Raw genomic sequence first — 13,323 nt, forward strand, 5'->3', positions numbered from 1 at the left:
TATTATAGGCCTGGTGGGAATTTGGTGGGAATTTGGTGGGAATTTGCCTTTGGGAAACATTGGAACGTCTCTTGTCCTAGACTTCAATACAGTGAATTTTAATCTATTGGATGTGTAAAGTTTATCCTGAAGGAGAAACACATGGATAATTGTTCTCTTTGCTTTAAGAATGGAATGGAATGGAGTGGCAGGCATACAGTAGAGTAGAGTAGAATAGAATAGAATAGAATTCTTTATTGGCCAAGTGTGATTGGGCACGCAAGGAATTTGTCTTTGATGCATATTTTATTTATTTCATAGATTTCTATGCCACCCTTCTCCACTCAGGGCACATGATCTCAGCATACATAAAAGAAAAGATACATTTGTCAAGAATCATGAGGTGTAACACTTAATGATTGTCATAGGATACAGTACGCAATCAATAAACAATCAATATGGATTTAAATCATAAGGATGCAAGCAACAAGTTAAAAGTGGATGGAGATGGTTGATAGGAACAATGAGAAGATCGATAGCAATGAAGAGCAACCAGGGCCTTCTGCACCTCTTGGATGAATGAATCAGGAGAACAGGAGGAGCCTCTTGTAGATGCTAGGATTCACAGGGCCAATAGGAGGCAAGAGTGATTACTCAGAAGGAAGCTTTCTCATGAGTAGCACTGCTAGCTAGTGGGCCATGCACTCAGGCTACTTAAGGAGGAGTCACACGATGCTTTTGTGCAGAGAACAATGCAGTTTGTTCCAGAATCTTATTGCAGCTCTTGTCTCTAGTTTGTGTTTTAAAAGAATCACATTCTTGTCTGCATTAATTACCTATGGACTTCCAGCCAATCTCTGTAAGTCTATGATATGGAACTTTGCTACAATCTAGTAATTACCATTGTGTTTACCTATTCTTGGGACTTGGGCCAGCTGCTAAGATATTATAATCAGCATGGTGAAGCCTTTTTTAGATTTTACTCTCCTTTAAAAAAGAGTCAAACTGCTAAGACTTGTTAGGAGTAAAACCTTTAGTAGTAAATCCAGTAGTGTGCATCTTACTTTGTGGGGCTCGAGCTGGAACAAAACAGTACTCCTAAACCAGTTTCTGGTTTATGTCTCACCATGGATTGTGCTATGGGAACATGACAATTCTAGACAGGCCAGGATGTTAGTAAAAGTTTGCATGATCTTACTCAATGATTTCTGGAGACATGTTATCACATTGAAGGACAGCAGAAGTCAATTCGCTGGGTGTTGAACTATCTTCATCCAGCATCACTTTCCAGACAAGACCTGACAGGAAAGTTCAACCACTACACAACAATGTAGATCCATCCCCAAAGGTGGATATGCTATTTTTCTCCAAGATGCTCTTCTCCAGCTACTCCTCAGGGAATGGGGTTCTGAAGAAATTTAGGATCCCTAGAGGAGAAGTCAGTTCCCACTGTAATTTTCAAAATTCTGGTCTCTGGGACTTTTTCTGCTAATTCTCCAATGATTGTCTTTGAGTTAAACATCAGAACAACATGGAAGTTATCTTGCACTAGAAAAGGACAAATGCCTCAGTCACATACAATGTGGCACTGGTTTTGGTACAGGTATGGATGGTGTCCTTTCCAGGTGAAGCTTGGTTTATCTCTCTCTGAATCCAGAAAGTCACCAGAATTTCCACGTTATAAAAGTGCTTTCAATTCATCTAACTGTTAAATTCACTCTTACTGTTGTTTCTTAGAAACAGGAAGGGGGTTGATTCTGACCCATAAATTATGGATCTTTTGCTTGTGCTTCTGTTGCTGCTGGTGTCACAGCAAATCTCTGGGAAGCTTGGAATGAAGTGCCTGGTGAATTTTGAAGACCAGGATGAAAATAAACCATGGAGTTATTACAGTCCAGGAGACCATATCATTAGTATGATCAACACTGGAACAAAAATATTGGGTACAACAATGTTGTCTTTCAACATGGTTCCTCTTTATCAGTTTCAGTTGTAAGTCATTCACTGTGATGGAGTTTCATTCCCTCTATTTGCTGTTCTAATTCTTTTTTTTTTTCTTATTTCACTTATGCATATATTGTAAGACCTATCTTATTTCTTGAATTGTTTTGATTTCCATTGCTTCTCTGTTTTGTCTCATTTCATAGAAAATAAATATTGAATCTTAAGATGGGGCAGAAAAATAAATACCTTCCCCAAATATCCAGATTCCATAACTTTCTGGTCTAATCTTTAGTTATACTTCAATTCCAATTTTTTATTTTATTTTATTTTATTTTATTGATAGAAACATAGAAGATTGACAGCAGAAAAAGACCTCATGGTCCATCTAGTCTGTCCTTATACTATTTCCTGTATTTTACCTTAGGATGGATATATGTTTATCCCAGGAATGTTTAAATTCAGTTACTGTGGATTTACCAACCACGTCTGTTCCAAGCATCTACTACTCTTTCAGTAAAATAATATTTTCTCAGGTTACTTTGGATCGTTCCCCCAACTAACCTCAGATTGTGCCCCATCGTTCTTGAGCCTTATTTAACCCTTTAATATATTTCAATGTTTTGATCATGTCCCCTCTTTCCATTCCGTCCTCCAGAATATACAGATTGAGTTCATTAAGTCTTTCCTGATACGTGTTATGCTTAAGACCTTCCACCATTTTTGTAGCCCATGTTTGGACCCATTCAATTTTATCAATATCTTTTTGTAGGTGAGGAACTGAACACAGTATTCCCAATGTGGTCTCACCAGCGCTCTATACAGTGGGATCACACACTCCCTCTTCCTGCTTGTTATACCTCTAGCTATGCAGCCAAGCATTCTACTTGCTTTCCTTACCACCTGACCACATATTCACCTATTTTGAGACTGTCAGAAATCACTACCCCTAAGGTTTTTGCTAACACAGACCTGCTAAAACAATTTTATTTTATTTTATTACTTATTTATTTTATTATTTCTTTCTTTTATTCTTTCTTTCTTTCTTTCTTTCTTTATTAGAATTTGTCAAACAAATTCTAATAAAGAGAGTCTACGGAGAGGGACGGCATACAAATCTAATAAATAAGAATAATAAGAATAATAAACATAAGAATAAGAATAAAAGAATAACAATACAGTGATGGGGACAATAGGCACATTAGTGCACATGCACGACCCCTATGCTAATCACTTACCGTATGATGTAAGGTCCATAGAAATTTGTGACTGAAACTGTGAACAATTGTAGCTGAAACAACTGAATCAGATAGAGCATTCTAGACTTTGACAACTCTATTACAGAAATCATATTTTTACAATCAAGTTTAGAAGAATTTGGTTTCAAGTAGTTATTGAATGGATTGTACTTGGCTCTGCCTAATTCATGTCCATATTTTTAAAACTACTCATTCATATTCAATGCCTAATCCTTATAGAAAGAGAGAATATTTTAGAATATTATGATCATATTTTAGAATTGATTTTCAGGGTCACATATGAAACAACCTCTTAATATTATGATAGCTCTGTTTTAATGATTGAATGATTTTGAATCCTGGTTACTTGTCAGTTGAAAATTAGTTCTGCTAGAAATAATTTGATTTGTGATTTTTAACTTTAGTGGAAACTATCTCCATCTCTTCTCCCCGACACTCACTGTGGTGACGCAGTGGTTAGAGTGCAGCACTGCAGGCTACTTCAGCTAACTGCTAGTTGTAATTCAGCAGTTCAAAACTCACCACCAGTTCAAGGTTGATTCAGCCTTCCTTCCTTCCGAGGTGGGTAAAATGAGGACCCATATTGTTGGGGCAATATGCTCATCCTGTAAACTGCTTAGAGAGGGCTGTAAAAGCACTATGAAGCAGTATATATGTCTAAATGCTAATGCTATTAAAAGAAAAGCTGATGGGTTTCATTTGCCTCTGGTTTTGGATTGGCATTGGCTTAAGACTCAGAAGGCTTGTGGAGACAAAGAACATTAAATTGAAAAAAATGCTTTTGGTCTTGATGATGATGATGGTGATAACATGAACATTTTTTATCTTAGTTCCCCTTTTGATAAGTTTAGACTACTACGCTACATTTTTAATATTCAATTGGTCAACAAGACTTCCAGGCTTATGCAAAATTTCACACTTGGCTACAACATCCATGACAACTATTTGAACACACTGTTGACTTCAGATGCCTTGATGGATATGCTCTCTACTGGAGAAGGCAATGTTCCCAACTACGGCTGTGGAAGGAAGGACCACATTTTGGCTCTTATTGATTCAGCTACTTATGACATCTCCATCCAGATGTCAACATTAGGAGACATCTACAAAGTCCCTCAGGTTTGTATTCCTATTTATAGGTAAACTGAATGAGTGGTGGGACAATATTTGATAGGTCCATTGGTAACTGACGAACTGCTTTTCATCATGGCCGTTATATGTATCATAGTTAGGGATTGGGATCCACAGTGATTAAGAGGTAAGGATCAAAGCAGTGACATTATCATAACTGATTATGGTCTTCTGTTGCACATTTGGAAATGCGAGGAGAAGCTCAATGTTCTATTGAAGGTTCTTCTGTCCGAAAGGAAGGTGCAGCAGAGACAGGCTAGCATTTTTGCACATAATCTTAAGCAAAAATAATATAATCCAAGTGCATTATTTTACCTGAAGCTGATCAAAACACATATGTCTTACAAATTCAAAGGGATCACCATCATTAATCAACCACTTGTTTTAAAAAATTACAAGCATATTACCTGGCAGGTTAATTTTTTTTATTCAAAAGTGTTCATCATGAAATTAATCATAAATGGCCTGAAGAGCAATAAAGCTTCTGCCAACTGAACTATTCAAAAAAAAATTCGTTATGGTGCTGTCCTCTACTAACAGGTTCATTTATATATATTAATAATTCCATATATATATATATATATATCACATGGGGTTTTTTTTGTTGAATTTGAAAATTAAGGGAGACTAGGATAGATCTATTTCGGCCTTATATTGGCCTCATCAGCTAGCCATACCCTCACTGGGACTTGAACCTTCAACCTTTGCCTTGTAAGGCAGCGAATTAACCTCTAGGCTACAGTATCCAATGCCTTCAGCTCTGCACCAGGGAAGGGTTACATATTTTTGTGTTGAATCACCCTGGTGTATTGAAGGAACATCACAGCTCCTTATTTGCCTCTCAGCCCAACCCAGGGCCATTTCCAAGGCAGTTAATTTTATTGATAGCTGACAATTCTATCTGTATGTGTCACATGGGGTTTTTTTTGCTGAATTTGGAAATTAAGGGTGACTAGGATAGATCTATTTCGGCCTTATTTTGGCCTCATCAGCTAGCCATTCTTCTACGTCGCTCAGTCCCAAAGGGACTGCCGCTCAGACACTACTTTTCCGCCCACACCGGGAAAAAATTAGAGGGAACATTGATCTGCTAACAATACCCAGTATAACCCCTATTGTGACACCAACAAAAAGCAATGGGTCTCTTCAAATATGTGTTCACCATAAATGTACACTCCATAAGGTCCTTCAGGGGACATATGGATATGTGGGTCAGAGATACAGGGATGATAGAGATGTTATGTATATTTATTCTTTATTTTCATAAGAGCTAATGGCTAATCAACAATAATTTATTCTAATAACTTAATGAAATTGTATTTCTTTAAAGCTAATATTTTGGAATTGATCTGACCCTTAATATTATGCAGTATTCTTCATTGTTTTTTTTCAGATCAATTTTGAATTATTTTCAGATTTGCTGCATGATAAAAGTCAATTGCCCTTTTATCACAGTTTCCCCCCAAAAAAGGAGTCCTTTACCCAGGAATTGTTCAAGTGCTCCTCCATTTCAGATGGACCCTGGTTGGTCTCTTTGCTCCAGACACAGAAAATGGAGATAATTTCATGAAAGCTGTTACTCCTTTGCTTGTCATAAATGGAATTTGTGTTGTTATATCACAACAATTCTTAGCAACTCAACTTACAGCACCCCATAGCAATGCCCTCTCTAAGTGGAGACAAGTCAATGTCTACATTCATTACATAGAACATGGGGCTGCATTGGACAGAATTCTTCCTTTTCATCTTCTACTTAGAAATTTGCCAGGACCCATTGAAAGGAAAGTTTGGATCACAACACTCAATTCAATACATCCACTGAGATACCATAGATCTTTCAGATATGTGAATAGTATCTGGACTGTTGATTTTGAGAGAAAAAAGGAGCCAATAAAGGATGCCTATATACCCAATTTCTATACAGAACGACCCTATGGGTGTCAATCATTTTTCTGCTCTTTTTCAAAACATGTCTTTTCTGTCAAAGGGCGGAAAAGATGCACGGAGAAATCACCGCTAGCGAGCCAATGGAAAAACCCCATGTTGATGGCTTTTAATTCCCACCATTGTTACAGTGTCATTAACACTTTGGCTCATGCCTTGAATGCTGCATATTCCTCCATATCCAGGAGGAGGAGAAAGGAGGGCCAATGGAGTTTGGGGGCTCCAAGGCTGCAGCCATGGCAGGTATGGGGTCTTGATAATGATCCATTAATCTTACTTCCTGTTGAGAAGAAATAAAAAAGGAGGTGGAGGGGGACCCTATTTAATTACTTTGTTAACAGGCCAATCTAATCACTTAATTGTTTCAACTCCTACCCTCAAAACGTCGCTACAGCACACCAAGACAACTAGACACAAGAACAGTTTTTTCCCAAACGCCATCACTCTACTAAACAAATAATTCCCTCAACACTGTCAGACTTTCTACTAAATCTGCACTTCTATTCTACTAGTTTTTCTCATCATTCCTTTCACCCATTTCTTCCCATGTTGACTGTATGACTGTAACTTGTTGCTTATATCCTAAGATTTTTATTAATATTGCTTCTTCATTGCTTATTTGACCCCTATGACAATCATTAAGTGTTGTACCACATGATTCTTGACAAATGTATATTTTATTTTATGGACGCTGAGAGCATATGCACCAAGACAAATTCCTTGTGTGTCCAATCACCCTTGGCCAATAAAAATTCTATTCTATTCTATTCTATTAAGCAAGAACAGGAAATATGACAGATATCGTTTGATATTAAACACTGCTAATTTAAAAATGACACATGCATTTAAAATAAATTCTTTTAGGCAAAGGTTTGTAATAAATATCACAGAATTTTACCTTGATAAATTTGAAGGAGACTTTTAGATCAAGCATTCCAATCTGTCTTCACTGCCGGAATCCCATTTGATGGATGGCTGTTCAGTCTTTGCATTAAGACAATCAGGGAAGAGGAGACTGAATTTCTCTGATTGTCTCAGAACTAAAAAGTTCTCTTTCTTTCACAGTTATAGAGGTGCAGACGACAGACTCAATAATTCCTCTGTAGAACTGTATCAAGAGCTCCTTGGGCAATTTGAGCTTCCTGAGTTGGCCAGAAAGAGCATTCTTTGTTGTTCTTTTCAGATAATGTTTTTGATGTTAGGTGTCTATTTTAGGTCTTGAGATATGATAAAACCTAGAAATTTGAAGGTCTCTAATGTTGATATTGTGTTGTCTAGTATTGTAAGAGGTCGTAGATGGGAGGGTTTCTCCTAAGTCTACCACCATTTCTATAGTTTGAGTATGTTCAGTTCCAGATTGTTCCACTTGTACCATGAGGGTTGTTGTTCAACTACCTGTCTGTATGTGGTTTTATTGTTGTCTCAAATGAGACCAATCACTGTGGTATCATCTGCAAACATCACTAGTTTTACAGAAGGATCTTTTGAGATGCAGTCATTGATATATAGAGAGAAGAGAAATGGTGAGAGTACACAGCCTTAGGGCAGGGGGAGCTGTGCTAATTGTACAGCTATCTGATGGAATTTTGCCTAACTTCACTTGTTTCCTGTCTGTTTGGAAGCTTTTGATCCACTTACAAGTGTGTTCAGGTACCACTAACTGATTTAGTTTAGTTACAAGACTATCCAGTATGGTGGTATTGAATGCTGAACTAAAGTCTACAAAGAGGACCATTGTGTTGGTCTTCAGAGAATCAAGACATTATTTGATGTAGTGCAGAATCATACTAACAGCATTACCTGGTGATCTATTTGCTCAGTATGCAAATTGCAGGAGGTCTAATAGTGGTTCCATGATGGTTTTAAAGTGGGACTAAGAGCTTTTATTAGTTGGAAAAGAAGTTCCCAAACTCCTTCTGATTTTCTGCTTCAGTAGACCAACATGGCTCTTCACCCTTTTGGCTTTCCTCAAGGCTGAAAACAGGTCCTCCTTGGCTTCATGACTGTAAAGCTGATCTAATTTTTCTGCTTTTTGGAAGGCCAGGTCTTTTTAAAAATAATACAATTTTAAAGTCAGTTTTATCCACCTTATTATCATACCATCCCAACTTCATTTAACTAGGTTCCTAATCATCACAGCAGGAGTTAGTTCTTTGATGCTTTGCTGATATCAAGTTATATCATCAACCACAGTCCTTCAGGATTGGGCAGCATAGAAGTTGAATAAAACAAACATACATACATACATACATACATACATACATACATACATACATACATACATACATTTTATGGAATGTTTTTCTAGAATCGTCTTTTTAAAAATAATACAATTTTAAAGTCAGTTTTATCCACCTTATCATACCATCCCAACTTCATTTAACTAGGTTCCTAATCATCACAGCAGGAGTTAGTTCTTTGATGCTTTGCTGATATCAAGTTATATCATCAACCACAATCTGTTAAAAATGTGTAATCAGAAAAGCAGAGGGAACCCATAACTACATAAAGAGAACAACTCATCGGATCCACCCTAACTTCTCACCTTGTAAAAAGAGTAGGTGGGACATTTATACCTCCAGACATGCATGGTGGCCTTGTACCACAAATTGAGCAGCATATACATTTGTTGATGATGATGCCATAGACTGAGAAAATATTCTGTTAATGTAGCCATAAAGTACAATTAGTTAATCTGGATATATTTATAATATATCTTGATGAATTTTTGTTTTCTTTTATGTATACTGACTGCATGTGCACCGAGAGGAATTCCTTGTGTGTCCAATCACATTTGGCCAATAAATACATTCTATTCTATTCTATTCTATTCTATTCCATTCCATTCCATTCCATTCATTCTAATGTGGTCTACATAGAAAAAGATTAGCCTGGTAATTTTCTTGACAAATCCATGCTTTATGACAAGTACCTGTGCTTGTCAAGGAATTTATGAGTATTCTCTTTCTTTTTACAAATTATTTATAATCCGCTTTAGAAGGTTTCTTATAATTAACAAATTTTGTCAATCATATTATTTTCAAAACATATATTGCCAAGATATGACTGACAATTTTTGCTGAACCTTTCATTTTCATTTTTGAAAATAGTGGTTAAACCTGTTCTACCAACCAAGGATATTTGCAGGTAGACCTCTGTAAAAGAAAGAGATAAGTGAGACCAAAGGAATAATTTACCAAGTGTACTGCTTTTGAAATGCTTGGATGTTCCCATTCTAGTTCCATCCTTTTTTGGAGAAGAATGCATTGAGCAATCTTTCTGAATTCAAACTGTACCTGGACCAAAATGGAGACTTAAAGACTGACCTGAGTATCTTTACCTGGGTGTTTTTCCCTGGGAACAAATACATGACAAACAAACTGGTGACTGTTGAAAAACAGAGTCTTATTATCAACCAAGATAATATGTCATGGCTAAAGTTGCATAACAGGGTAAGAGAAATATTGGTGTCTTTTCTCTATTTTTCAAAAGATTCTGATCTATTTCATCAGGCTAAGCCTATACACCGAGGCTCAGTGTTGAGATGGAGAAGCTGCATAAAAATGGTAAGAGACAGCCAAACCCTCAAATGCTAAGGATTGTGATCCATTTCTTCCTTGTCTTCAAATAGCAAATAAGAAGGCAAATTTGTTCAACAGTACCTCAATAAGGTTTGGACTGAATTTGATGAAGTTGAATCAAGGCTAGAAGGAAGTAGATCAGGATGTCAGGCTGGTTAGTTCTAACATATATTCTTTGGGATCCCTTATTTTTCTGCTTAGTCTCTGTCTCAGTCCAAATGTGTGGAAAAATGTCATCCAGGATTTGTCAAACAGAAGCGAGAAGGAGAGCCATTTTGCTGCTACGACTGTGTTCCTTGTCCTGAGGGAACCATCTCCATCCATGAAGGTGGGTGACATCAAAGAAAAGGGAAGGCTTTCAGGAAGTGGATTCATCCAAGGCAATTTTCACAAAAGTTAAAGTTAAAGGACAGAATGAATCTCAACAGATTCTTTGTTTATTTTCAAAGTGCAGGATTTCTCATCAAAATGAATAATAGTAATGATCTTGATAGGGATTGGGGAATATGGCATATTGGACAGGTTTTCCTACTGCCAGAGAAAATGGTGATTTTGAGTTTGTATCATCAGTTATCCCAAAAAGATGTTGCTTGAAATGTAAATGACAGAATGTTAAGGAAATGTTGGTTTTTTATTTTCTCAGATACAGAAAAATGCACCAAGTGTCCAGATGATCAATATCCAAATGAGGATCGAGTTCAATGTATCCTCAAAGTTATAACCTTCCTGTCTTATGAAGAACATCTGGGCAGCATCCTTGTTTCTTTTGCCTTACTTTTCTTTCTAACTGTAGTCCTTGTCTTAATTATATTCATTCAATACCGAGAAACTCCTATTGTCAAAGCCAACAACCGAGACCTCTCTTACACCCTCCTGATCGCCCTCCTCCTTTGCTTTTTGTCTCCTTTTCTCTTCATTGGTCAACCAAGGAAAGTCACCTGCCTTCTCCGACAATTAGTTTTCAGTAACACCTTTTCAGTGACCATTTCTTCTCTTTTGGCCAAAACAATCACAGTGGTGTTCTCTTTCCTTGCTACAAAACCAGGCAACCAGGTGAAGAGGTGGTTGGGGAAGAGCTTGGCCAATTCCATCATCCTTTCTTGTTCTGCTGTCCAAATTGTCATCAGTTCCATCTGGCTGGGAGTTTCTCCTCCATTCCCTGACTTTGACCTCCACTCCCAGCCTGGAGTCATCATCCTGCAATGCAATGAAGGATCTGTTGTCATGTTCTACATCGCCCTCAGCTATCTGGGCTTTCTGGCTGCAATCTGCTTCACAATGGCTTTCCTAGCCAAAAATCTGCCGGAGGCTTTCAATGAAGCCAAACTGATCACCTTCAGTATGCTGGTCTTCTGCAGTGTTTGGATCTCCTTTGTGCCCACCTATCTGAGCACCAAAGGAAAATACATGGTGGCTGTTCAGGTCTTCTCCATTTTGGCCTCCAGTGCGGGTCTTCTGGGCTGCATCTTTATCCCCAAGTGCTATATTATCATTCAGAGGCCAGACTTGAATACAAAAAAGCAGATTATGACCAGAAGAAATGTAGAAATGTGAAACAGAAAAATATTGACTATCAAAATTTTTCTTCAACAGTCCAAACCTTGAATTGGCTAATCTTCTTGGCTTGCAAAATGATGCATGATGTTCTCCATATCTGTGTGGGCCAATGATTTTGCTTGGAAAATTTAAAGCACAATCAGACAATAGTGTCCTCTATTCTTGTCCATCAAATTGCAAGATGGCCACTGTTAATGTATGAACAGAGTAATCCTTGTTTACCAAAGTTATGCACACATAAAAACATTTATATTTGTTCTGTCTGGGTGCCCCCAGACTTCCACACCAACTGAAAAAAGCAGCCAGACACGCTGGTAAAAGCAAAGGCACTTTATAGTTTGAAAAACAAACACAGAGAAAAACCTGTTCTTCCAAACAGGCAGGCTATGAGGCTTCACAGCAGAGTCAGGACGGCCAGACAATACAGCAGACTTCTTGCTGGCACACACACCACTGTAGAGAATAAGACCCACGCCTTCCCCCCCAAGGTTTCAGCCTTCAAGGCCACAAGCCAGAATCAGAGACGCCAAAGATCACAGCCAGGTCCCAGGACTCCCAAAGATAATCCTCCACAATACAGGAAGGGTGGGTCTGCCTTTTCAGCCTTTCTTGGGAGAACCACACCCAAACCCAGCTGTTGCCTATTTAGGGCTGGAAATACCTGGCTAATTGTCCCCTTTGTTGTGCTGCTCTTCTCTGCCTGAGATCGATGATGGCTTGTGCATTTTCATCTAAGGACTCCAGGCTGCTTGCTGGGGAGAGCTCCACCCCGGGGGACTCAGGCTGTTCTCCCTCTCCCTCGGCCTGATATTCCTCCTCCCCGTCTGCCTGGGCCTCCTCCTCCTCCTCCTGTTCCTCATCCTCCCCCTCTGAGCATGGAGCCGGCAGAGGTTCAGCCGTTCCCTGAGGAGCCTCAGACTGAATCACAACAATATTGATATTAGTTGTGAATAACTACTCAGCCACACACAAATATACTAACTTGAATTAAATTCTACTTTGAGAAATAACATCTGTCTGAAGTAGTGTAGGGTTTCCTGCCTAAGCAGGGGATTGGACTAGAAGACCTCCAAGGTCCTTTCCAACTCTGTTGTTGTTTTTGTTGTTGTTGTTACATAATAAATCAGAATAACAATCCAAATATTATCAAGTACATAGTCTTTCTTACAAGTTGTTTATTATTATTATTATTATTATTATTATTATTATTATTATTATTATTACAGCACGGAAACTGCTTTGGTTGCTCTGATGGATGATCTCTGGTGGGCCCGGGACAGGGGTTTATCCTCTGTCCTGGTGCTTCTTGACCTCTCAGCGGCTTTCGATACCATCGACCATGGTATCCTTCTGCGCCGGCTGGAGGGGTTGGGAGTGGGAGGCACTGTTCTCCAGTGGTACTCCTCCTACCTCGGTGTTAGTGGGGGATCAGAGGTTGACCTCTAGGTTGCTCCCTTGTGGGGTACCTCAGGGGTCGGTCCTCTCCCCCCTACTATTTAATATCTACATGAAACTGCTGGGTGAGATCATCCAAGGGCATGGGGTGAGGTATCATCAATATGCAGATGATACCCAGCTTTACATCTCCACCCCTTGTCCAGTCAGTGAAGCAGTGGAAGTGATGTGCCAGTGTCTAGAGGCTGTTAGGGTCTGGATGGGTGTCAACAGACTCAAACTCAACCCGGATAAGACGGAGTGGCTGTGGGTTCGGGACTCACTTCTCACAGTCACTCATGCCCTCATCACCTCGAGGTTTGACTACTGTAATGCTCTCTACATGGGGCTACCTTTGAAAAGTGTTTGGAAACTTCAGATCGTGCAGAATGCAGCTGCGAGAGCTATCATTGACTTTCCTAAATTTGCCCATGTTACTCCAACACTCCGCAGTCTGCATTGGTTGCCGATCGGTTTCCGGGTCACAATTCAAAATG

General features: G+C 38.8%; 1 pseudogene; it reads left to right on the top strand.

Moving 5' to 3' along the window:
* Positions 1-1,750: 1,750 nt before the first annotated feature.
* LOC139157595 (vomeronasal type-2 receptor 26-like) lies at positions 1,751-11,389 on the top strand (annotated as a pseudogene).
* The last annotated feature ends 1,934 nt before the right edge of the window (positions 11,390-13,323 follow it).

This window comes from Erythrolamprus reginae, chromosome 1 (assembly GCF_031021105.1).
Source record: "Erythrolamprus reginae isolate rEryReg1 chromosome 1, rEryReg1.hap1, whole genome shotgun sequence".
NCBI lineage: Eukaryota > Metazoa > Chordata > Lepidosauria > Squamata > Dipsadidae > Erythrolamprus > Erythrolamprus reginae.